Source organism: Malaya genurostris, chromosome 1 (assembly GCF_030247185.1).
Source record: "Malaya genurostris strain Urasoe2022 chromosome 1, Malgen_1.1, whole genome shotgun sequence".
In the NCBI taxonomy this organism is placed as follows: Eukaryota; Metazoa; Arthropoda; class Insecta; order Diptera; family Culicidae; genus Malaya; species Malaya genurostris.
The window spans coordinates 145936804-145963428 of record NC_080570.1 but is presented as its reverse complement, the minus strand read 5'-3'; the positions used below and the strand labels follow the sequence as shown (position 1 = coordinate 145963428).

At 35.4% G+C, this 26625-nt stretch overlaps 1 protein-coding gene across 5 annotated transcripts in view; it reads right to left on the bottom strand.

Annotated features, from left to right (window-relative positions):
- Positions 1–26625, bottom strand: part of LOC131426090 (diacylglycerol kinase zeta) — a 473898-nt gene that overhangs the window by 400322 nt on the left and 46951 nt on the right. The window contains exon 1 of one of the 5 annotated variants that reach the window (XM_058588528.1): positions 20904–24352. The exons of the other annotated variants lie outside the window; for them this stretch is intronic. The gene's annotated coding sequence lies outside the window, so the exon portion shown is untranslated. Of the gene's footprint in view, positions 1–20903; positions 24353–26625 lie in introns of those variants that run through there. 5 annotated transcript variants of the gene reach the window in all.

Genomic DNA, 26625 nt, shown 5'->3' with positions numbered 1-26625 from the left:
ATAATAATTATAAGAAAAGTTAGTTCAAAAAACTGTATTCATTTTTACATCGCTATGTATGTATAAAATATTCGAGAAATTTAATTTTTTATGCTTATCACACTGTAGTTTCGAAATTGAAAGTCGCATGAAAATAAAATTGCAGTTGCGTTTTGTGGAATTGTAAGACCTTTCATTTGAATCTAGGTCTGTTAAAATCGGTTCAGCCATTATTGAAAAAAACTGAGTGCATATTTTTTGCATTTTTTTTTTGCACATACCACCCTGTAACTCTGGAACCGGAGGTCGGATCCGGATAAAATTCAATTCTATGGGAAAAGGCCTGCTATATGAACCTAAGCTTGTGAAAATCGGTTCAGCCATCTCGGAGAGAAGTGAGTGCATATTTATTGTACACACACATACAGATGCGATCACGACGATCTCGATTTAAAAAAAAACATTTCGCAGTGATTACATAACCTTTCTAATTGAGAAATATAGAAGAATAGCATAGCCAAGTTCCCAACATTCATATTCATCGCTGACGCTCTCTCGCTATTTTGGGTTGTTTTGGCATCTTGTCACTAAACTAAAAGTGTTTTGGAATAGTATAAAGCGACTATTTCACTCCATTCAATTTTCTAGATGGCTAAATTAATTGTCGCAAGTTTGGGCTCGTTTGAAAGCTACTCTTTTTCGGTGAATTAAGTTCGAAAATTAATCGACTGTCATCATCGGTTCCGAAGATATAATGATATAAGTGACGTAACCGTCAAAACTAATTTTCTTTCTTCGCTCAATTTTCTCGGATATGGTTGAACCGAATTTTACTAGATTAGGCTCGTTTTTTTTGACGTTACCCGGGTTGGCGGTTCAACGCATACGGCGCTGGTCTTACAAGCCAGTTGTCATATGTTCGAACCCCGACCTGGAAGGATTCATAGTGTTAGTAGGATCCATAGTACTAGCCATGCAATGATTCTGTGCACTAAGAATCGGCAGCGAAGTCTGTTGAAACAGAAAGGTCAAATTCCACAAAAGGAATGTTATGCCAAGACTCTGACTCTCTGACGTAATCGACAGAACTCAATTTTCTCGGAAATGGACAACCCGATTTTAACCATCCTAGGCTCCTTCGGGACTAATTTTGGGTCGTGGATCAAGTTTAAAGATCATTTGGCCTACTTTGGCTTGATTTGGCATCTTGTCACTACGCCAAAGACGTTTTGTTGATGGTATGAAGCGAATGGAGTCCAAGTTGTACCTAATTTTTTGAAAATATTGTACAAAACCAGCTAAATCGGTTGCACAGACCGTATTTTCTTCATGAAGCCATATTAAGTTGTAATTAATTTTAATAAGACTTAAAATGCACTGCTGAATGAATTAAAAAGTGCATCTTGGATTCGACTAACAACAAATTTGTTCTATTCCAAATTTAGTCTGTTCAGATTCTGTCGCGAACAAGCCTTACCCAATTACCTACAATCATGGTGCGTATTTTTCGCAAAATAATTTATTCTTGAATGACAGTAAAAATTAAAGCGAAAATTCTCATTACCTTGACTACACAAATTAGAGAAGCACAAATTTGAAACGCAAATATTTCCACAGCTCACGACGGCAACAAGTCTCCATCGTCCGGAACGGTGTCTGTCGAAGTTCCCGAACAATCGTCATTCCGGCATTCCTAACCAAATTATGAATGCAAGCCTTGACGGAGCCAGAGCTCATAATCAACTATTCCAATATTTGATAGATCGCATTCAATTGGTTGATTTGGACAGACAGAGAAGCGCCCTAGCGTCTATCGCCCGGACGTGCCACCGAACACAAACATCATCTCCGCGCGCCAATCTGAATCTTCACTCTGGGAAAACTCGTGATCCATTCGTCCTTGAAGCCAGCCAGCAAAAAGGAACGTCAATCGGTGAAGCTCACCGACGCTTATTTCAGCAGAACCGTCGCGTTCGAACTCAAACCGGAAACGAGTGGAGGGAAAAAAAACCTGTTCTTACTATCCACCTAATGGTGGGGAATGGGCCTTTCTCTTGCCATTCAAAAAGTCTCATTATAACATATTTTTTTCAAGGCGATAATTTCAGACACAAAAAATTTTTGAGACACATTTCAACTTAATTCTTGACCATTCCTTTAAAAAAAATTGTACGGATTGTACAAAACGCGATTTGTCGGTTACGTCACTTTTACGATTAAATCTCTCGAACCGGAAGTGTCAGTCAGATGATCTTCAATTTTGATCCATGGCCCAATATTAGTCTTGAACGGGCCTATGGTTGTTGAAATTGGCTTAGCCATCTCCAATAAAATTGCGATTTGTCGGTTACGTCACTTATTTCATTCTAGCTACGGAACTGGAAGTGACAGTCAACTGACTTTTAATGGTATGAGAGTAGTTTCAAAACGAGCCAAAGCTAGTGAAAATTAGACGGAGAAAGAAAATGCGTTTTGTCGGTTACGTCACTTATACCATTATATCTTCGGAACCGAAGGGAAAGTCGATTCATTATCGAATTTGATTCATAGTAAAAGAGTAGCTTTCAAACAAGCGTAAGCTTATGAAAATCAATTTACCATCTTCGACAAAGTTAAGCGAAGAGAAAAAGAACCATTTCGTCGGTTACGTCACTTATTCCATTATATCTCCAGAATCGATAGAAACAGCTAACGGTTATTCGAATTTGAATCACAGCTCAAGAGTAGCTGTGGGGTTTTCGGAGCTCCGATCAAAAGTCGATTATATTACCTTTCTATAGAAAAAAGCAAAAATTTCCCAGTCTGTTCTAGGACTGCACCAGAGCAAACAAAGACAGCGACACCGCTGTCAAGTCAAGTACTTACTAACCAGTGAAAAGAGGAGAAGTATTGACGATACTTTCGACTGGATTTTAATCATGACTGAATATATCGACCGTACAGTTGTTTGCAATTTTAACTCATCGATAGAAGTAAGAAACATCAAAGAGCCCACGTGTATGTCCTGTGTACAAACCGTACGACACGGATATGCCGTCGGTCAGCAATTTATTACTACGAACATGTCAACTATATGAAAATTCGTCGAGTTCCCAACTAACAAGTTGAACAAAATGCCATTCAACTCGCAGATTTTGTTTTTTTTTCCTGCTACGAAAGTTGGTTGGAAAAAATACCGACCAACTCCCGCCGGAAGTTCGTTAAATCCGGGAATTGGCTTGGGCAAAAAATAAACAATTCGACGACAGGACAAAAAAAAAGTGGAACAATGTGCAGAGCTCAACTGAGAGATATATAGACCGACCAGAAAAAGTTTATAACAACCAAATTGACAGCATTTCAACCATCGTTTTATTTATTTTTTTCATTTTTTTACTCTGAAAGTACTCTGCCAGAAAGAGAGAGAGAGGAAGTAAAAAAAAACACTAATCCTCAGTTTGCCGACTCGGTACCGACGGATTGTCGACAAGTGGTGTCATGCTCAGCTGTCGAGCAAGCAGGATTTTCGAACGCTTATTGTCCACGTGGGTAAGCCAGAACGTATGCACTCATGCACAGACACACACACACACACGAACGTGGAAAAAAAAGTTGGAAACAAGCGAAAAGCTTGCTCCAATTTTTGTGCCCCCTGAAGGCACATTTTCCTGGCAATGTCAGTAACTCCTTCCCCCTTCCCTAACAGACTGGAGTGAAGTAGCTCACGTGCGGGTATCGTGTACTGCATTGGGATGTGCCTGAGTTATGTGATGTTGAAACTCTAAACTTGAAAGTTGCCTGTAGTGTTTGTTTCTAAAGAGGCCATTTAGGACCGCTATCATAGCGCACCGGTGTACTTCCGAAGGGGTATGGTGTTTCATACCCAAAAAAAAATGCCAGACACTCCTACTGTTATGATTCCGGGTGAAATCACCGCAGCAACAACAACAACAACCAAAACGATATTCCGGATCCGGAAAAGAAAAAAATATTAACATGAGCCGAAAAAAAACCCTGACATGAGCAGCCTTGGTCCCTTCCGGTTCCTCCCACAGGAAGCAGAAAACGGATGCATTTCGAGAGGACTGCCACCGGAGGAACAAGTACGCTCCTGTCGTTGGTGAAATCACTCAAAACTCAAAAGTGTCATTTCGAGAATGGCTGTCCGTTGCAGGCGAATTGGTTGCGATCCGCATGCGAATGAAATGCGGTTAAGTTGATGATTGTTTCACTGACGTACTCGTTTCAGCTGCGAAAGTTTCTCTCACAACTTTAGCCCCCCTCTGGAGAATTTGTTTCGTCGAATTCCTTCTCCTGCTGTCGCTTTTCCTGGCTAGAATTTTCCGGTTGTACACTTCCTGGGACAGAAAAAACTTTTCGATTGTTGAAATAACATTGGCTGGAACACTTTCCCCCTTTGGCACAATATATTGGTACATTTTTGTGACTTAAAAAAACATGCGATCCTTCAGCGTATACGTACTCAACAGTTTCTCGGATTTTCTATCAAAACTTCATCATCGAGACAAGTGAAGTGAAATGATTGAGTGAGAGTTTTTGTATTTGTTCGGTTTAGAAACTGATCTGTAATCGTATCACGAACAGTGTTGTGAAAATATCAAATAATCAAATATCACCGATGATGAAAATCATGCACGATTTTAGGCATCGATTATCAAAAATCAATGATAATTATGATCGTCTGAAGCAGTGGCGTACCGAGGAAATTTCGACGCCCGTGGCAAAATAAGAGATTTGCCGTCTCCATCGTTGGTAGTGAGCAAAAACAAATCTGAACTCCGTCTCCGGAAACATGACTTTAGAAGACGAACAAAAAAAGAAAGGTCCCAAGGATTACTTTGCCGCCCCCCCTAGATACGCCACTGACTTGAAGAGAGTATTGGAAAAATGTCACTATAGTATAGTGATGTTGCATAAACTCACACGATAGAACGATTTAAAAACTGTTCGAAAAACGATAAACAATGAAATCGGTAAAAACCATTTCATCTAGAATCGATATAATCGATAAACGATATAAACGATAAAACATAAACGATACATTCGAATAAAACTATAATCAATAAAAAACGATTGTCAATAATCGATAAAAACGATAGCTAATTATCGATAAATGTAATAATTGATAAAAGCGATAATCGATTAAAATGATAAAAACGAACAACTCGAAACTCGAAGAACGATGACACAATTTGAAAAATGCCAAATAAACGGAAAAAGGATATAACAGAAACAAGCGATATCATCGATAATCGATAAAGCATGAACGATACAATTAATAAAAGAAACGATATATTCGATTATAACGATCAAGGATAAAACCGACAGTTGATGAAAACGATAGTTGATAAAAACGATAATCAACCAAAATTATAACCAATAGAAACTATAGTCAATAATCGAAAAGAACGATGAACCGGTTCGAGAAAACGGTGAAACAAAAAAAAAACTTCGAAAAACGATTAAAAAACGATAAAACGATGTAACTAATGAAAACCACATCATTGACAATCTATAGAACATTAACAATATAATGAATAAAACAACAAATGATATCATCGATTACAACGATAATCGATAAAAAACGATGGTCGGTAAAAACGATAATCGATAAAAACGATAGTCAACAATCAATAAATACAATGAAAACGATAAATTGCTTCAGGAACAAATGAATGATGAATGAATGAATGAATTGAATGATGAAAATGATAAAAACAATACAATCGACACAGCATAAACGATATATTCAATTAAAACGATAATCGAAAAAACGATAATCAATTATCGATAAAAGGGATAATCGATAAAAGCGAAAAAAAAACGATAAACTCGGAACTCGAAGAACGGTGAAATAATTTGAAAAATGCTCAATAAACAGGAAAAACGATATGATTGAATAAACGATATCGATAATCGATCAATCATAAACGATAAAATTGAAAAAAATAAACGATATATTCGATCAAAACGAGAATTGATAAAAAAGATAATCGATGAAAACGATAGTCAATAATCGATGAGAGCGATTAAAACAAGAAAATGCTTGATAATCGGTTAAACAACGATTTAAAAACTACTCTTAAAACGATAAACAAAAATATGATAAAACGATGTACTCGATAAAAACCATATCAGCAACCGATAAAACATAAACGATATAATCGATTAAAACGATAACCGATAAAAACAATGATTGATAAAAACGTTAATCGAAAAAACGATACATAATAATCGATAAAAAAAATAAGCTGCTCGAGAAACGGTTAATAAAAGATTTAAAAACGTTAAACTTTGTAATCGATAAAAACCACATCATTGATAATCTATAAAACATAAACAATATAATGAACAAAACAACAAATGATATCATCGATCAAAACTATAATCGATAAAAAAACGATGGTCGGTAAAACGATAGGCAGTAAAACTATAATCGATAAAAACGATAGTCAACAATCAATAAATACAATGAAAAATATAAATTGCTCGAGGAACAAAGAAGTAATTTAAAATATGCAAACTAAATGAAGAAAATGATAAAAACGATAATCAATTATCGATAAAAGTGATAATCGATAAAAGTGATAACTGATAAAATCGATGAAAACGACCAAAGTGATGAACATGGTGCTCGAAAAACAGTGAAAGTATTTGGAAAATGCTCAAAAAACGAGAAAAACGATATGGTTGAAAATAAAAAGATATCGATAATCGATACAGCATAAACGATATAATTGATAAAATGAACGATATATTCGATCAACACGATAATTGATAAAAACGACAATTGAAAAAAAAGATAATCGATAAAAACGATAATCAATAATCGATACAAACGATAGTCAATAATCGATGAGCGATTAAAACAAGAAACTGTTCGAGGAACGGTTGAACAACGATTGAAAAACTGCTCCAAAAACGATAAACAATAAAAACTATAAAACGATGTAATGGATAAAAACCATATCATCTATCGAATAAACATAAACGATATAATCGATTAAAACGATAACCGATGAAAACAATGATTGATAAAAACGTTAATCTAAAAAACGATAAATAATAATTGACGAAAAAACTACTTGGGAAACGGTTAATAAACGATTTAAAAACGTTAAACTTTGTAATCGATAAAAAACCACATTATTGATAATCTATAAAACATAAACGATATAAAAAATAAAACATTACAATTAAAATCGATAAAAGCGATGGTCGGTAGAAACGATAATCTATAAAAACGATGATCGATAAAAAAGATAGTAAAACAATAACCGATAAAAACGATAGTCAATAATCAATAAAATCAATGAAAACGATAAATTTCTCGAGGAACAGAGAAACAATTTGAAAAATGATCAATAAATGCTGAAAACAATAAAAACGATATGACTGATATGGAATACAGCATAAACGGTATAATTAATAAATCAAACGATATAATCGATTAGAACGAAAGTCGATAGAAACTATAACCAATAAAAAACGATAATCAATGAATAGATTATAAACGATATAATCGATAAAACACAAACGAAATAATCTATCAAAACGATAATCGATCAAAATTACAGTCGATGAGAACGATAATCAAAAACCGATCAAATCATTCATCGATCAAATCGTGAAAACTGCGTGGATAGTGAAAAAACTGGTGAGAAAAACAATTGAAAACCCAGCTCAATCCTCCTAGCAGTGTGATAATACCGATGAAAAATGTGTGGTTAGCCGTTTACGTCACTTATACCATTATATCTCAAGAACCAGAAGTGACAGCGTTTAGATCTTCGAACTGGATCCACAGTTCAATAGTAGCTTTAAAAGATACTAAACTTGTTCAAACCGGTTTAGCCATCTCTGAGCAAATTGAGCGGTAAAAAATAAAACAAGTTTTGTCGGTTACGTCACTTATACCATTATATCTCAAGACTTTTGATTTTCGAACTTGATCAATGGTCTAACAGTATTTTTCAAACGAGTCTAAGCTGGTTAGAATAGGTTTTGTCATCTCTGAGCAAAAGCATTCAGTAATAGCCGTTCAACCGAGAAGGTTGTGTATAGAAGCGTACAGTTTAATAACGCTGGTTGGTTTACACGCGTTAAATACGACAACGGTTGAACTACAGGTAGAGACCTGTTGGCAGCAGCCGTTAAACCGTATAGTCGTGCTGCATATGAGAGCCCTAGTGCTGGGCCAAGCTGGTGAAGGAAACAACAAAGGGCGTTTCCCAAACTCTACCCAGGCCGCAATATACAGCCACAAGTGCTGAGCAGGAGAGTGCAAAGGCACATCGAAGAGGAAGAGTGCAAAGGCACATAGAAGCAGGAGAGTGCAAAGGCACACCGGTGCGAAGGCACTTCGGTGCAGAAGCATATCGGTGCGGAGCACTAGGAAGAAGGAGACAAGACAACTCGGTCTTTCCACTGCCATACAACACGCAGGTATACACCGGTGACCTGCGCTGGTTACAGCTGGCGAAGACGAAAGCAAATCGGAATTCGAGTGGTGCTGGATGTCAGGTAGCAGTAGCATCACATCATATTCTAACGCTACAGTGAGCTTCAGCATTGTATCAACGTCCAGATACATCCAACAAGAACATCTTGAGCAACGAGGATCTACACGGCAGTGCAACGGAGATAGACAACAATTTCAAGGTAGAAGTTTTTTCTTTTCCTTTTGATTGAGTACTGTGTAGTGTTGGTTTCAAATTTTATTTTAAAGTTTAGTTAAAAATTTTAATGTAATGGATGAATCCATGGACGTAAATCCTAGCATGAATCCGATACCCCCACGAACGAAAAAATATCAGGAGAGCTCTTCTGGGCCTTGGATAGTCTTTTTTAGACGTATATCAAAGCCATTAAACATTTTTCAAATTAATAAAGGTTTGACATCACGATACTCTTCAATCAAAGAGATCATAAAAGTAAATAACGATAAAATTCGTGTTGTGGTAAATAATTTGAAACACGCGAATGATATTGTCTCTTCGGAACATTTCAATAAAGAGTATAAAGTTTACATACCCTCCAAAGATGTCGAAATTGACGGTGTTGTTACCGAAGCGAGTCTTTCGGTAGATGATTTACTCAAGCATGGTGTTGGTCGTTTCAAGAACTCTATGTTTGAGGGTGTGAAAATACTGGAGTGCAAACAACTGTACTCAGTAGTTCATGAAGAGGAAAAAAAAGTTTATCGCCCATCAGACTCGTTTCGAGTGACATTTGCCGGGTCTGCGTTGCCGTCCCATGTCTATGTCGATAAAATTCGCCTCCCTGTTCGGCTTTTTGTTCCAAATGTAATGAATTGTACGAACTGCAAAAAATTCGGCCACACAGCTACTTACTGTAGTAATAAACCAAAATGTATTAAGTGTGAAGGGCCTCATAAAGATAATGATTGCAACAAGGAAATTGAAAAATGTATTTATTGTGGGAATAGTCCTCATGATGATATTTCAGTATGCACTGCATTTAAAGTGCACAAAGACAAAATTAAGCTTTCTTTAAAAGCACGGTCTAAGCGCACATATGCAGAAATGCTTAAAACGGTCATTGATGTCCCCCCTTTGGAAACCGAAAACGGGTTTTCAAATCTAGAGGAACCAGAGGACTCTGACTCTGACGAAAATAGTGAAGGTAATTCGTTTATCACTACCCAAGGGTCAGTTAAGAGAAAGAAGTCTTCCTCCAAATTACCAAAAAAGACACCTAAAATTTCATCTTCAAAAAAAGATCCCCGTGTTAAACAAAAAAAGTCAAAACCAAAGACTGTGCCTCCTGGTTTGTCAAATTCACAAACCAATCCAGGATCTAGTACAGAAAAAGATAATAATCCAGTGGGCTCCATTTCACAGCCACCAACAGGATTACTGAAGTTTTCGGAAATTGTTGAATGGATTTTCTCAGCATTCAATATATCTGAACCCTTAAAGACCCTCATAATGGCATTCCTTCCAATAGCTAGAACCTTTTTGAAGCAGTTATCAGCTCAATGGCCAATTGTCTCAGGTTTTGTATCTTTTGATGGATAATTTATCACCAGTCGCAAATGATACAATCACTGTCCTGCAGTGGAATTGTCGAAGCATCATGCCAAAACTTGATTCATTTAAAATATTATTGCATAGTCAAAAATGTGATGTATTTGCTTTATGCGAAACATGGCTTACTTCAAACATAGCTTTAAATTTTAATGATTTTAACATTATACGTCTCGATAGAGACTCTCCGTATGGTGGAGTGCTTTTGGGAATTAAGAAATGCTATTCCTTTTATAGATTAAACATCCCTTCAACTTCTAGTATAGAAGTTGTTGCTTGCCAAATAAACATTAAAGGCAAAGATATTTGCATAGCTTCGGTTTATATTCCTCCAAAAGCAAAGTTGGACAGCAACAGCTTAATGAAATGGTTGAAGCCCTTCCTGCACCACGATTGATTCTGGGGGATTTAAATTCGCACGGTATTATGTGGGGTTCCGTTTACAATGATAGCAGATCATCTTTAATACAAAACATTTGTGACAATTTTAGCATGACGGTATTAAATATGGGTAGCATGACACGGATCCCAAGACCTCCGGCACGCCCAAGTGCATTAGATCTATCTCTTTGCTCAACATCAATTCGACTAGATTGCACCTGGAAAATACTGCCTGATTTACACGGTAGCGATCATTTACCAATCATCATCTCAATTAGCAGTAGCAATTGCATTGCTACTTCCGCTAGTATTCCATATGATTTGACAAAAAATATCGACTCCAACCCCTGGTGGGACAAAGAGTGCTCAGAGGCTAAACTCGCAAAACAAAATGCTTGCAAGACGTTTCTAAAACGGGGAGGAGGAACTCCTCAGAATTTTGAAAAACTTATGGTTTTAGAAACCAAGTACAAGAGCATACTTCGAGCCAAAAAATGTAGCTATTGGAGACATTTTGTCGAAGGTTTGTCAAGAGATACCTCAATGAGCACTCTTTGGAACACGGCCAGACGAATGAGGAATCGTAACGTGGGCAATGAGAGTGATGAATACTCGAACCGATGGATATTTGACTTTGCTAGGAAAGTTTGCCCAGATTCTGTTCCTACGCAGAGCATTATACGGGAATCTCCTCCAAATAATGGTTTTATTAATAACCCATTTTCAATGATGGAATTTTCTATAGCACTCTTGTCTTGTAACAATAACGCTCCAGAGTTGGACAGAATTAAATTCAACTTGGTGAAGAATCTGGCCAACCTCGCAAAAAGACGTTTGTTGGAATTGTTCAACAAGTTTCTTGAGCAAAATATTGTTCCACCTGACTGGAGACAAGTGAAAGTTATCGCCATTCAAAAACCGGGGAAACCAGCTTCCAATCACAACTCATATAGACCCATTGCGATGTTGTCCTGCATCAGAAAATTGTTCGAAAAAATTATTCTACGACGTCTCGACACTTGGGTCGAGTCGAACGGTTTGTTGTCAGATACTCAGTTTGGCTTCCGTAGAAATAAAGGGACGAATGATTGCCTTGCATTACTTTCGTCTGACATCCAAATTGCCTTCGCTCAAAAGCAACAAATGGCATCTGTATTTTTAGACATTAAAGGAGCATTTGATTCAGTTTCCATTGATGTTCTTTCAGACAAGCTTCACCAAAATGGACTCCCAGCGGTTATAAATAATTATTTGCACAACCTTTTGTCAGAGAAACACATGCATTTTTCACATGGCGATTTGGCAACACTCAGAAATAGTTACATGGGTCTCCCGCAAGGCTCATGCCTCAGTCCGCTCCTCTATAATTTTTACGTAAATGACATTGACAGCTGTCTAGTAACCCCATGTACACTAAGACAATTGGCAGATGATGGCGTGGTTTCAGTTACTGGACCCAAAGCTATTGATCTGCATAAACCATTGCAAGATACCTTAGATAACTTGTCCGATTGGGCTGTTCATCTTGGTATCGAATTCTCTGCGGAAAAAAACAGAGCTGGTCGTCTTTTCAAGAAAGCATGATCCCGCGCAGCTTCAGCTTCATATGATGGGAAGAATGATCCAACAGGTTTTGACTTTCAAATACCTTGGGGTGTGGTTTGATTCCAAATGCACGTGGGGAGGACACATTAGGTTTCTGATAACAAAATGCCAACAAAGAGTAAATTTTCTTCGAACAATAACAGGATCTTGGTGGGGTGCTCATCCGGAAGATCTAATAAAATTGTATCAGACAACGATACTTTCAGTGATGGAATATGGATGCGTTTGCTTTCGTTCCGCTGCAAACTCTCATATTATCAAACTGGAGCGAATTCAGTATCGTTGTTTGCGAATTGCTTTAGGGTGCATGCATTCGACACATACAATGAGTCTTGAAGTTCTGGCGGGAGTTCTTCCATTAAAAGATCGATTTTGGGAGCTTTCATCACGCCTGCTAATAAGATGTGAGGTGCTGAATCCCATGGTAATTAATAATTTCGAACGACTAGTCGAGCTTCGATCTCAAACAAAATTTATGACAGTATATTTTAACCATATGTCACAGGAAATCAACCCTTCAAGATATATTCCTATCCGTGTCAGCCTCCTAAATGTCCCTGACTCAACTTTATTTTTCGATACATCCATGCAGCGCGAAGTGCGTGGAATCCCGGATCATCTACGTTCGACGGAAATCCCAAAAATATTTTCAAGTAAGTTCAGGCATATTGACTCTGAGAAAATGTTTTACACGGACGGATCGCGAATTGAAGAAGCGACAGGGTTTGGTATGTTCAACAATAATGTTTCGGCCTCATTTAGGCTTCAAGAACCTGCATCTGTTTATATAGCAGAGCTAGCAGCAGTTCATTATAGTTTGAGTGTAATCGTCACATTAATTCCAAACCATTATTTCCTCTTCACAGATAGTCTGAGTGCAATTGAAGCCATTCGCTCAAACATGACTGGCAAGACTGAACCGTTTTTCCTGGGCAAAATAAAACAGTGCCTGAACGACATATTGAACAATAATTATCTAATCACTATAGTCTGGGTCCCGGCTCATTGCTCCATTCCTGGCAATGAAAGAGCCGATATTTTAGCCAAACGTGGTGCTATTGAGGGTGAAATTTATGAGAGACCAATTGCTTTCAACGAATTCTATAGCTCGTCTCGCCAAAGAACACTTGCCAGCTGGCAAGCTTCTTGGGATAAAGATGATCTGGGTCGGTGGATGCACTCAATTATTCCGAAAATATCGACAAAGGCATGGTTCAGGGGACTGGATGTGAGTAGAGATTTCATTCGTGTGATGTCCAGACTCATGTCCAATCACTACACGTTAGATGCACATCTCCTTCGAATTGGGCTCTCCGAGACTAATCATTGTGCTTGTGGCGAAGGTTATCGAGATATTGATCATGTCGTTTGGACATGCGTGGAGTATCGTGATGTCAGATCTCAACTAATAAATTCTTTGCGTACCCAAGGTAGACTATCCAATATCCCAGTTCGAGACATTCTTGCTTGTCGTGACCTTTCATACATGAAACTTATTTATCATTTCATAAAGAAAACTGGAGTTTCAATTTAATAAAGGCCCCTTTCAAGACTTAGTTCTGATCCCAGCTGCGACCATGAGTTCAACCAATAGCTAAATTAGAATAAAAATAATGTAATGATACAAACAAACTCGAAACAGTTTATGAAATTATTAACAAAATGTCTGAAAATAACAGCTTATTTTATAATTTATAGAAGTTAATCGTTTGGTTCAAATAATATTTCCGAGTAGATTTCATAATTAATGACGAGTTACCTAAGATGATATTTAAGTAATAAGAGAATATGTTTTAATAAATGCAAAACGTTGTGACTATGTCAGAATTAAATTAGGATAAGAATATTATGTAAAAGTGATGCTACGGCGAAGAAAAACTTATGTAAACTGCCTTAAGAAATAAACGTATTTATGAAAAAAAAAATCTCTGAGCAAATTGAGCGGTACGAAAATAAACCGTTTTGTCGGTTACGTCACTCATGCCATGATATATCTGAACCTAAAATTAACAGTCATTCCATCTTCGAATCTAAATTCACAAGATTGGCTTTCAAACGGATCTAATCTTGTGAAAATCGGTTTAGCCAACTCTGACAAAATTGAGCGCAGAGAAAAAATTACGACAGTGATGATGAGTTAATTTTTGATTTTTTGAGAAAGATAATACCAACACTGATTCACGAATAATGAGTCCTAATAAGCCTTGAATCATTTTTTTAAACTTCCAAATGGGTCCTAAACCCATTTGATAACCAGTTCTGAGATATTCAGTTTGGTTACTAACCAGCGAATGTCTCGTGTCTGAGTTGATTTTTTCGCAAACATTTACTTCTACTATTTCATTCGTCAATCTTTTACTAGTTCTTTTCTCGCTTAAAACTGATTATAAAATTGAACTAAGTTGGTTGCGACGTCATAACGACCCAAATTGAAAATAAACCGTACTCTGTTCAATGAACTACTAGGATTATTTTGGGGTTATTCTATATTCGTGCTAAGGGCATCAATTTAAGTTCAAATCTAATAATCTAAGTTTCACGTCTGGGTGTAGTCAAGCAATTGTCCACCGCTAAAACTAAATCATGAAATTGCATTTTTTGATGCTGGTCAAAATGTAATTCCGTCTGAAGACCTTCCATTTGAAATCCAATCGCCTGATTGAATTTAATACATATCCAGAGTTGCGGTTCCAAAGTAACGCGTTAATGGGTGCGGACGTTTTAAAATTTCAAAGAATCATTCTCTCTTTAAAGTTTAAGTACATGAAAATTATTTTTGACAGTCATTTGAACAGAACTCAACAGAACAGAATTAATGCTTGTTTAGAAATGGAGTATTATTACTCTGTCCATTGTAATTTGTTATTGTTTTTTTTTTTGGTAGTTTAATTTAGTTTTATCTTTAGTTAATATCTGACTAAAACTCTACTCGCTTATCCGCCAAGCCCTTGCGGAAATTCAGAAGGAAAATCTGCGAATAAGAAGTATACTTTTTTGTCCCCTAATAAAAACCAAACCCCTACAGCCCGTATTCATTCAAAGTTAATCTAGCAACCGATTGGAATTATTTCCCACCTTTCCGACAATTTTTTCTTCTTCGTCGGTTCCACGAATCCAATTTAGTCGGAAAATCCTGTCCCGAATAGAAGAAAAAAAACCAGGAACAGATTGATCCAGGCGACACCCACCAATTTAGTTGTTCGAGGAACCGTTTGCAGTGATTTTCGCTTCAATCATTGCCATCATTTTCCTTCGGATAAAATAACAAGAAGAAAAGTGGCACGCTTCAAGACTATGATGGTTGTTAGGGATGGGCGGCGATCCGACAGACCCGTCCTCCCCTGCTTCGGTTGGTTGGTAAACGAGAGCAAATTGTTTGACAACTTGACGCTAGGCAATGATGTAAGTTTTATCCGCGATGAAGCGTGCGTGGGGGTGTGTTACTGTTTTCCGTTCCGTTTCCCGTCGGAGCCGCAGAAGCGAAAAAAAAAAATTACAAGTCAGAATAAATTTGTGACTTAATCTGAATAAATCGTTTCCGTAGAAACTTTTTCATTTCTTCGTTTACTCCAGCCAATAGTCTGAATTAAATGGAAAGCTTTGCGCAAAAAATGGGGATTAAGTTTGAATAGATGATAATTGTAAATAAGACTGACTCGAATCCGAAAATAATCAGAATGTATCCAACATTTTTCACATTATGGAAAGTTTTATTCGAACTTTATGCCTTTAAATAGCGGATAGCAATTGTCGAATTTCATCTGAAGATCAACTTGAATTCCAATTTTCTGAATCAACTCAAGCATCAAAATAAAACACCACTCAATAAGTCGTGTGACTGACACACAGATGGCGCTATGACTAGCAAATCCGTGAGACGTTTATGAAGTATTAACTTACAAAAGACTATGTGTGAAATTTCATGACATTTCGAATAGTAGTAAAAAAGTGAATGCCATATAAGTAACGCTACCTTTGTCATTTTCAAAACAATGGTTTCAAAACAATTGCGAGAGTTAATTTATCATTGCTTTTTGGTGAATAAAATACTGCTCAAGCTCAGCAATGGTTTCAAACGTGTTGACCAGACTCTGCTCCATCGAAAAGAACCATTTGTTATTGGTTTGCTGAATTTACACGTGGTCGTACACACACCGATGTGACAATGGATGAAACATGGATCCATGACACTTCACTCCGGAATCAAAACGATCATCATCTGAGCAGTTGATCCGAAGCGTCCAAAGGCCCATACGTCGAAGAAAAAAACAACTGTTTCGTCAAAACAATGCACCGGATTACACGCCGATGGCAACAATTAATAAATTGAACGAATAACACTTCGAATTGCTTCCTCATCCACCGTATAGCCCAGATATGGCTCCCTCTGATTAAAAAAAAACGCGCATCGCTACAAAATTCAACTTGAATGAAGTCTCGACACGGCACTCAATACACTGTATTCTCTGAACCGTTTTTTTTTGTCGGTTATTGCTCTTAAGATGTATTTATACTTTTAACACAGATATTTGAGAATCTAGTCAAACGAACTGGACGAAAAAAACGTATAAAACAAACCTTATGAAAAATTGCAACATATTAAAATCTTGAAACTATTCCATTTTGCCAAATACACTGTTCGGAAAATCGTTATAATAATATATACTTTTTCAGATAAGTTAAATAAACACTTTTCTGTGTACAGAAAAATATTCAGAATAATCAATACAGCGTGTGTCTTTTCTAGGAGCACTGGTTAGGCAGTTTTATTGACGAAATAAACCAATCGCATACAACAAACAACACAATGTATGCGAACAATAAGACGGTTTTGAAATGAGTTAACCAAATCAACAAAAGAAGTTTTTTGAGCAATATTTTTTTATCGTTGTTTTTTATCGTTTTTACACCTTTTACCTTTTTATTGACTGTTGATTATCGTTTTTATGGATAATCGTTTAATCGACTTCTTTTCTTATCGATTATAGCGTCTGTTTTATCGATTATATCGTTTATGCTTTATCGAATGTCAATCATATTGTTTGATTGATTACATCGATTATTACGTTTCCGTAGCTCTTATCCTTTATCGTTTTTCGAGCATTTTTTTAATCGTTGCATCATCGTTTTTCGAATTTAACTCTTTTTTTATCGATTTCACAGACTGTCGTTTCTATCGATTATCGTTTCAGACAGTTATCGTTTTAGTCAATTCTATCGTGTATATTTTATCGATCATATGTTTTTTAGGCTATATCGTTTTTGTTGTTTTCATTGTTTATTGTTTTTCGAGCTGATTTTAAATCGTTGTTTCACCGTTACGTAAATCATTTGTAATCAAGTCTTGCAGTTTCCCCAATAGTTTTTTGTCATTTTTTCATCAATTTTATCGATTGATTTATCGATTATTTTTAATCGTTGTATCACTGTTCCTCGTGCTTTGATCGTTTTTACTTATTTTTCACCATTCCTTTTTAAGTTTTTTGAATAGTTTTTTATCATTTTTTCATTACTCTTCTTGCAGATTTTCTAGCAGTTTATAGTTTTTGATCGTTTTCATTGATTTAAACGATTGTCGTTTTTATCAACTATCGATTATTTTCCTTATTGATTATCGTTTTAATCGATTATCGATATTATGGACTATACTTTTTTGATTTTTTAATCGATTATATCATTTGTTTTAACGATTTTATCGATTATCGTTGATATAGTTTTTTATAAATTATATCGTCCTTATCGTTTTTCAGATAGTTTCTCAATCGTCGTTCCACCGTTCCTCGAACAGTTTATCGTTTCAATCGATTATCGACTATCGTTTCTATCGATTATCTTTTTCATCGATTGCCGTTTGAATCGAATCTATCGTGTATGTTTTAACGATTGTATGATCATTTTTCGAACAGTTTTTAAATCGTTGTTTGACCGTTCCTCGAGCTCTCATCCGAGCAGTTTTTAAAATCATTCTCTTATTCGTTTTTCAGTTTTTTTTTAGTCATTTTTTACCGCTCCTTTTGCATTTTTTTTCGTGCAGTTTATCGTGCAGACTAGCGTTTTTATTAATTTAATTTATAATCAATTATTTCGTTTGTTTTATCTATTATATCGTTTATCCTTTATCGATTATCGATGATGTCGTTTTTATAAATTATATCTTTTTTCATTCATCGTTTGCGAGTAGTTTTTTAATCGACGTTTCACCGTTCCTCAAACAGTTTATCGTTTTTATCGACTATATCGTTAATGTTTAATCGATTACATCATTTATATCGTTTATGTTTCATCGATTATCGATGATACGTTTTACATCGTTTTTATAGTTTATCGTTTTTATCGCTTCCGAGCATTTTTTTTCAGCAGTCTCGTTCCCAAACAGTTCTTCTCTTTATCTTTTTTAAAATTGTTTTTTCGCTTTTCCTTTAGCAGTTTATTATTTTAATCGAATGCATCGATTATCGTTTTTGATTGAATCAAAAACCGTCGTTGTTGACATTAAATGAGTTCATGCTCATTGAAATTGAAATTTTGCTTGAGGAACAAACTGATGCTCAAAACAAACAGGTGTACTTAACAGTTCGGCTGAAAAGTTCGTATCGTTTAATAGAAACACACATTTTTTTTGTGCCAAAATTCGTTTTTATTATTCAACATAATTGCCATCAGAGGCGATACAGCGATTATAGCGATCTTCCAACTTTTCGATACCATTTTTGTAGTACGATTTGTCCTTTTCCTCAAAATAGGCCTCAGTTTCAGCAATTGCCTCTTCATTCGTGCGAAAGTTTTTACCAGCGAGCATTCTCTTGAGGTCTGAGAACAGGAAAAAGTCACTGGGGGCCAAATCTGGAGAATACGGTGGATGAGGGAGCAATTCGAAGCCCAATTCGTTCAATTTCAGCATGGTTTTCATCGACTTGTGACACGGTGCATTGTCTTGATGAAACAAAACTTTTTTCTTCTTCAAATGAGGCGTCCTTCAAACGCTCTAATAACGCTATATAATAGTCACTGTTGATGGTTTTTCCCTTTTCAAGGTAGTCGATGAAAATTATACCATGCGAATCCCAAAATACAGACGCCATAACCTTACCGGCCGATTGTTGAGTCTTTCCACGCTTTGGGTTCGGTTCATCGCGTGCAGTCCACTCAGCTGACTGTCGATTGGACTTCGGAGTGAAGTGATGGAGCCATGTTTCGTCCATTGTTATATATCGACGAAAAAATCGGTTTTTTTTTCGATATAACAGCTCCAAACACTGCTTAGAATCATCAATTCGTTGTTGTTTTTGATCGATTGTGAGCTCACGCGGCACCCATTTTGCACAAAGCTTTCTCATATCCAAATATTCGTGAATAATATGTCCAACACGTTCCTTTGATATCTTTAGGGTGTCAGCTATCTCGATCAACTTCACTTTACGGTCATTGAAAATCATTTTGTGGATTTTTTTCACGTTTTCATCGGTAACAGCCTCTTTTGGACGTCCACAGCGTTCATCGTCTTTGGTGCTCATATGAACAGTACGAAATTTTGCAAACCACTTACGAATTGTTGCTTCGCCCGGTGCAGAGTCTGGATAACACTAATCAAGCCATTTTTTGGTATCGGCTGCACTTTTTTTCATCAAAAAGTAGTGTTTCATCAACACACGAAATTCCTTTTTTTCCATTTTTTTCACAATAACAAAAGTAGCTTCACTCAAAATGCAATTTCTCACAAACTAATAATCAGACAGCTGTCAAAGTTATACACGTATCTTTTGAAGGTTGGTACTAACTGAAAATGGTATGGATTTAATTCTAGTGGCGCCCTCTCATAGAAACGATACGAACTTTTCAGCCGATCTGTTATTGCAGCTAAATAACACAAGAGGCGTTATCTATATTCGGTTCCCTAAGAAGTACACAGTAATTGAATATGCTAAATGCCGTGTAAATCACTTGTAACGTACGATCATCAACTGGCTACATGTCAGTACATTTTTAGAAAGCTATTAGAATCTACACTCAAGTACACCGGTCCAAAGCAACCCCAGTACTTCTGGAAAGAGTCATCAACCATAATCACGATTAAACTCGATGCAATTTTAAATTGAATCGATTCGCTCTCCGTACTAGTTAGTAAGTCGTCCCGGGTTGGCGGTTCAATACATAGGACACTGGTCTTACAAACCAGTTGTCGTATGTTCGAGCTCCGACCTGGAAGGATTCGTAGTGTCAGTAGAATCGTAGCACCAGCCATGCAATGGTTATGTACACACTGAATCGGCTGCGAAGTCTGTTGAAACAGAAGGTCAAATTCCACTACAGGAATGTAGTACCAAGGCTTTGCTTTGCTTTACTAGTAAGTAAGTTAGTATATAAGTTCCTTCTCCACCGTTGAACATTACAATTAGGTTTACAATTTTCCCTACAAAAAATCACTGAATTGTGGAAGCAAATGATGGCCTAATGGCAATAACCAAATTATGGTTAAAAAGTCAAAATTTGTGACTGAACACCCAACTTCAATTTAAACAATTTAATTTTTACTCATATTGTAATAAATAGTACATTTAAAAAAATGGATTCGTGAAAAAAATTAAGCTCAAGCACTATGCAAAAAATTTGGTTAATCCGTAAATTACCAAAACCACTGAGTCGGAAGCCGAAACACGTTTTCGTTCGACACATCAGCCAAAACATTACACTTCGATGCAAATTAGGAAGTGTTTTGTAGGTACAAGAAACTCTTCGTCGGCTTAGTGGTTTATGTTGAACTGCAAGGTGGAATGACGGTTTTGCACTGACGAGTCAAAGACGAAACATAAGATTTGCAAGCTCATGTTGCATAAGCTCTCTGGAACACCATATAAAACAATTTAAAATTGGTACAAATCGAGTACTCACTTTGCAAGAATAAGGTGAACTCTCCGAGTGTTCCCTACAGCATTTCGTCCTTCGATGGTGATCCGTATGCAGTTTACCGAATATGAAAATTGTCCCCCGTCGCTCCACCTTCTTTCAACAATCGTCGTGTATCGCACAACAAGTGGTTTTTTCTATCCAACCGATTTACCCACACAAACACCAAAATCACATACACATTCCGCGCGAACAGCCTCCGTCGGTTGTCGTCCGGACGGGCGTGCATCGGACCAAATTTCCACCCCTAACGACCCACCGTAGGAATTTTCTTCACCGTATTATCAATTTTCCCGTGCAGCAAGCCCCGCCAAAATTACACACCACGCACGTCATCGACATCATTATCATCATAATAACATCTTCTTTGACCGCCGCGGCGCACTGGCATTTTCTGTCAGCGTCTCCGCCCCCCCTCACTTCAGTGCTGCCCTCCAAAATACTAAACAATGTCGGGCAAGAAACCCAACGAGCGATAGAGACAGTGGGTCAGAGACAAAAACACACACACGGATAAATGCTTTTACGTGTTTCTTCCTTTCTGCTTCTGCTTCTTGCTTTGCTGTTTTTATCGGATCTTGTTTCGGCCGCTTCTAATTATAGCGCGGAATGCCTCCTGCTGCCAGTCGGGTTGTGATCAAGTTTTACGTCTTGCACTATTACTATCAGTGCCGCCGCTAGGGGCCGACAGTCAACAGCCCCCGCACTAACACTGCGGCCTAAATTCCACCGGCCGGCGGCAGTCGGTGGTGGGTTCATTGTGACTTGGCAGCACCGGGCGCACGCGACAACAACCGCCGACGGTTTTTGTATGCAATAACACGACACGGCTTCAACGGCAACTAAACAGTTCAATCGGTATATCGATCACATTCAAACAACTGCCCCCACCCACCGAAAACTTGCCTATGGACACATTTGTGCGTCTCGAAAACTTTGCACAGCTGACGACAAGCCCATGTAAATTATCCTTCTTTTCTACCCGACAGCACTAGCACAAAACAAAAACACATTCCCGTGGTAGAAGCGACCAGCGACAAAGCGGACAATGCGGAGACCGAGAAGAAGAAGCAATAAGATGATCCCGTCACCTTATGGTATTGTTCACCCAACTCAGGTGGAACTTCATTGTTTCTAGCTATTTCCTCCTCCGCTTGAGTGCTCACTGGGTTTTAGCAGAAGAACGACAAGAGCAACAAAAAAATTATACTCAGCTCGTCTGCGAGACGAACTCAATCCTGCCACGGCAGTCCGTCCACCACCCAAGCACACAACACGACGACGACCGTCACAACCGACGACTCTTATGATGACCCTTCCCAGTCACTTCCAGCGACAGACGACTCCCCTGTGTCCGGGGAGACTCCCTACACTCCCACAGGAAGGCCTACGGCTACGGATCTATGTAATGCTAATTCACCTGCCAGTTGAGTTTATGGTATGGAAGGAGCAACAACAAAAAAAAAGATTTTTTTTCCTTTATCCCGACCGCGTACCGCGAATTCCGATTTGCAATCTTCCGCTTCGGATGACGGTTCAACGAGAACTGAACGGCGCCCGATCGACGAATCAACCACCCAAACTCCTTGTCGGGACCGGGCGGCTGGATTAGCCGAACAACCGTTGGAAGCGATGAGGATGATGAGATGAGACCCCGTGTGGTTGGTGTCTTGGTTGAGTGTCCGTGAAGAAAGCGGACCAACGGCGGTTACGGTGGAACCTGTTGGAGCGCCATGCGATGAAAACAAAACATTAACACTTCCGATCGATCAGCTGTCGGTGCGAACGTTTCTCACTGCGCAAGCGCACGGCCAGCTGTAAGGGAACTCACTCTCTCTCAGTTGGCGGTGAGAGTCTCCCGTTGGAAGTCCCGAACACGCGGTGGGTTCAATCGGAAACGGTTTTGTGAGAAAAAGAATTGCGGTAGCTAATTATTATTTGAGAAAAGTTTTTTCCAATTAGGTTTTCTCATTATTAAACTAAAGCTGTACTGAACGGATAAATGGCATAAATTTCGAACGTCCACTGTTAGGCACTGACGGGTAGAAGACGGGACGTAAAGAAAACAATTTTTTTTGTACATCCTCGTATTATTTAGTAGTATTTTGTGTTATTTGAGAATTCTAGAAATTTGTTGAATTCTGTATTTTGGGATCAAGGTTACGTCATTTCGTCGCAAAGAGAATCATTCCACTAAAGATCATTCCGTCGAATCATACATTAAGGGCTGAGGTCAGTAGTTCGCGTATAAGTTTTGAATCGACCACGTGAGCGCTCTGCGCACTTTATTTCTCTCGCATATGTGCAACATGAGTCTCGATGGGCCGGGTGGCCAAGAAAGTTTTGATATTTTCGGTTACAAGTTTGACTACATCAATCGGTCGAATGTGATTGACATACATAAGCATAAAATGTGTCTCCATCCAATAAAGCTACCGCTTGTTTGGCAGCCTTACTGAGCCGATTTCATTTCTCTCTCATTTTTCGTTACGTTACCAGGAAACTGGAGCAGAAAAAATGGCGCGTGCATAGAAATCGACTTACCTTCACAAAAATAACATTCACTTCATTTTAATCGCGACAACACCCATGTTTTTATGCACTAATCGCATCTAAATTGAATTATCTAGACATTGTCAGGATAGATTTTGGATGCATGCCTTTTAAGGCGAGATATTCAATTAACAAGTTGATAGTTGCCGTTTTCAGCTATGCAATTCTTCCTTCAAAAAAAAAACTTTCCCGACCCGTCAATGAATCATTCTGAAATTTCCACAGAATAATCTTAACTAATTTTCTAAGAGATTGTCAGTTGGGTTTTTAATATCCGTCACCGTTTCTGAGAAAATCAGATTTGAAGCGTGAAAATAGCCTCCTAAATCTCCCTAAAACACACTGGCCTCAGACCCTAGTGTTATAAGTTAAAACAAAAATTACGAAATTAGTCGTATTTGTTTTGAAACTAGAACTAACTCAGTTTTAATCCCAACTGCTGTCACATCTATAAAGACTATTACTAGAGACCTTTTTTTTCCAAAAATTTCACACATTTAACAACCATATTGACGGCGTTCTAGAGTGGTACTATTGATTTTCATTTTGTTTGATTTTTATAACAACCGCACCACAGTAGTTCAAAAGCCCAATTTCACGCTCTTAATTAATAACACCATTATTTTCGAGGTAACATGACGATGGAGGGACAGTAAGTTTTTGAAATGCTGTGTACTTCTGAATAATAAACAATTTTTTAGAACATGAAAAAAACTGGTGAAAATATGTTTTCTAATAAAAACTGGTTTTAGGAGACCCATTTAAAAAAACACCTTAATGCTTTGAAGACCTAAATTGTATTATTGTATTTTTGTATTTCTGTATTTTTGTATTTTTGTATTTTTGTATTTTTGTATTTTTGTATTTTTGTATTTTTGTATTTTTGTATTTTTGTATTTTTGTATTTTTGTATTTTTGTATTTTTGTATTTTTGTTTTTCTGTATTTTTGTATTTTTGTATTTTTGTATTTTTGTATTTTTGTATTTTTGTATTTTTGTATTTTTGTATTTTTGTATTTTTGTATTTTTGTATTTTTGTATTTTTGTATTTTTGTATTTTTGTATTTTTGTTTTTCTGTATTTTTGTATTTTTGTATTTTTGTATTTTTGTATTTTTGTATTTTTGTATTTTTGTATTTTTGTATTTTTGTATTTTTGTATTTTTGTATTTTTGTATTTTTGTATTTTTGTATTTTTGTATTTTTGTATTTTTGTATTTTTGTATTTTTGTATTTTTGTATTTTTGTATTTTTGTATTTTTGTATTTTTGTATTTTTGTATTTTTGTATTTTTGTATTTTTGTATTTTTGTATTTTTGTATTTTTGTATTTTTGTATTTTTGTATTTTTGTATTTTTGTATTTTTGTATTTTTGTATTTTTGTATTTTTGTATTTTTGTATTTTTGAATTTTTGTATTTTTGTATTTTTGTATTTTTGTATTTTTGTATTTTTGTATTTTTGTATTTTTGTATTTTTGTATTTTTGTATTTTTGTATTTTTGTATTTTTGTATTTTTGTATTTTTGTATTTTTGTATTTTTGTATTTTTGTATTTTTGTATTTTTGTATTTTTGTATTTTTGTATTTTTGTATTTTTGTATTTTTGTATTTTTGTATTTTTGTATTTTTGTATTTTTGTATTTTTGTATTTTTGTATTTTTGTATTTTTGTATTTTTGTATTTTTGTATTTTTGTATTTTTGTATTTTTGTATTTTTGTATTTTTGTATTTTTGTATTTTTGTATTTTTGTATTTTTGTATTTTTGTATTTTTGTATTTTTGTATTTTTGTATTTTTGTATTTTTGTATTTTTGTATTTTTGTATTTTTGTATTTTTGTATTTTTGTATTTTTGTATTTTTGTATTTTTGTATTTTTGTATTTTTGTATTTTTGTATTTTTGTATTTTTGTATTTTTGTATTTTTGTATTTTTGTATTTTTGTATTTTTGTATTTTTGTATTTTTGTATTTTTGTATTTTTGTATTTTTGTATTTTTGTATTTTTGTATTTTTGTATTTTTGTATTTTTGTATTTTTGTATTTTTGTATTTTTGTATTTTTGTATTTTTGTATTTTTGTATTTTTGTATTTTTGTATTTTTGTATTTTTGTATTTTTGTATTTTTGTATTTTTGTATTTTTGTATTTTTGTATTTTTGTATTTTTGTATTTTTGTATTTTTGTATTTTTGTATTTTTGTATTTTTGTATTTTTGTATTTTTGTATTTTTGTATTTTTGTATTTTTGTATTTTTGTATTTTTGTATTTTTGTATTTTTGTATTTTTGTATTTTTGTATTTTTGTATTTTTGTATTTTTGTATTTTTGTATTTTTGTATTTTTGTATTTTTGTATTTTTGTATTTTTGTATTTTTGTATTTTTGTATTTTTGTATTTTTGTATTTTTGTATTTTTGTATTTTTGTATTTTTGTATTTTTGTATTTTTGTATTTTTGTATTTTTGTATTTTTGTATTTTTGTATTTTTGTATTTTTGTATTTTTGTATTTTTGTATTTTTGTATTTTTGTATTTTTGTATTTTTGTATTTTTGTATTTTTGTATTTTTGTATTTTTGTATTTTTGTATTTTTGTATTTTTGTATTTTTGTATTTTTGTATTTTTGTATTTTTGTATTTTTGTATTTTTGTATTTTTGTATTTTTGTATTTTTGTATTTTTGTATTTTTGTATTTTTGTATTTTTGTATTTTTGTATTTTTGTATTTTTGTATTTTTGTATTTTTGTATTTTTGTATTTTTGTATTTTTGTATTTTTGTATTTTTGTATTTTTGTATTTTTGTATTTTTGTATTTTTGTATTTTTGTATTTTTGTATTTTTGTATTTTTGTATTTTTGTATTTTTGTATTTTTGTATTTTTGTATTTTTGTATTTTTGTATTTTTGTATTTTTGTATTTTTGTATTTTTGTATTTTTGTATTTTTGTATTTTTGTATTTTTGTATTTTTGTATTTTTGTATTTTTGTATTTTTGTATTTTTGTATTTTTGTATTTTTGTATTTTTGTATTTTTGTATTTTTGTATTTTTGTATTTTTGTATTTTTGTATTTTTGTATTTTTGTATTTTTGTATTTTTGTATTTTTGTATTTTTGTATTTTTGTATTTTTGTATTTTTGTATTTTTGTATTTTTGTATT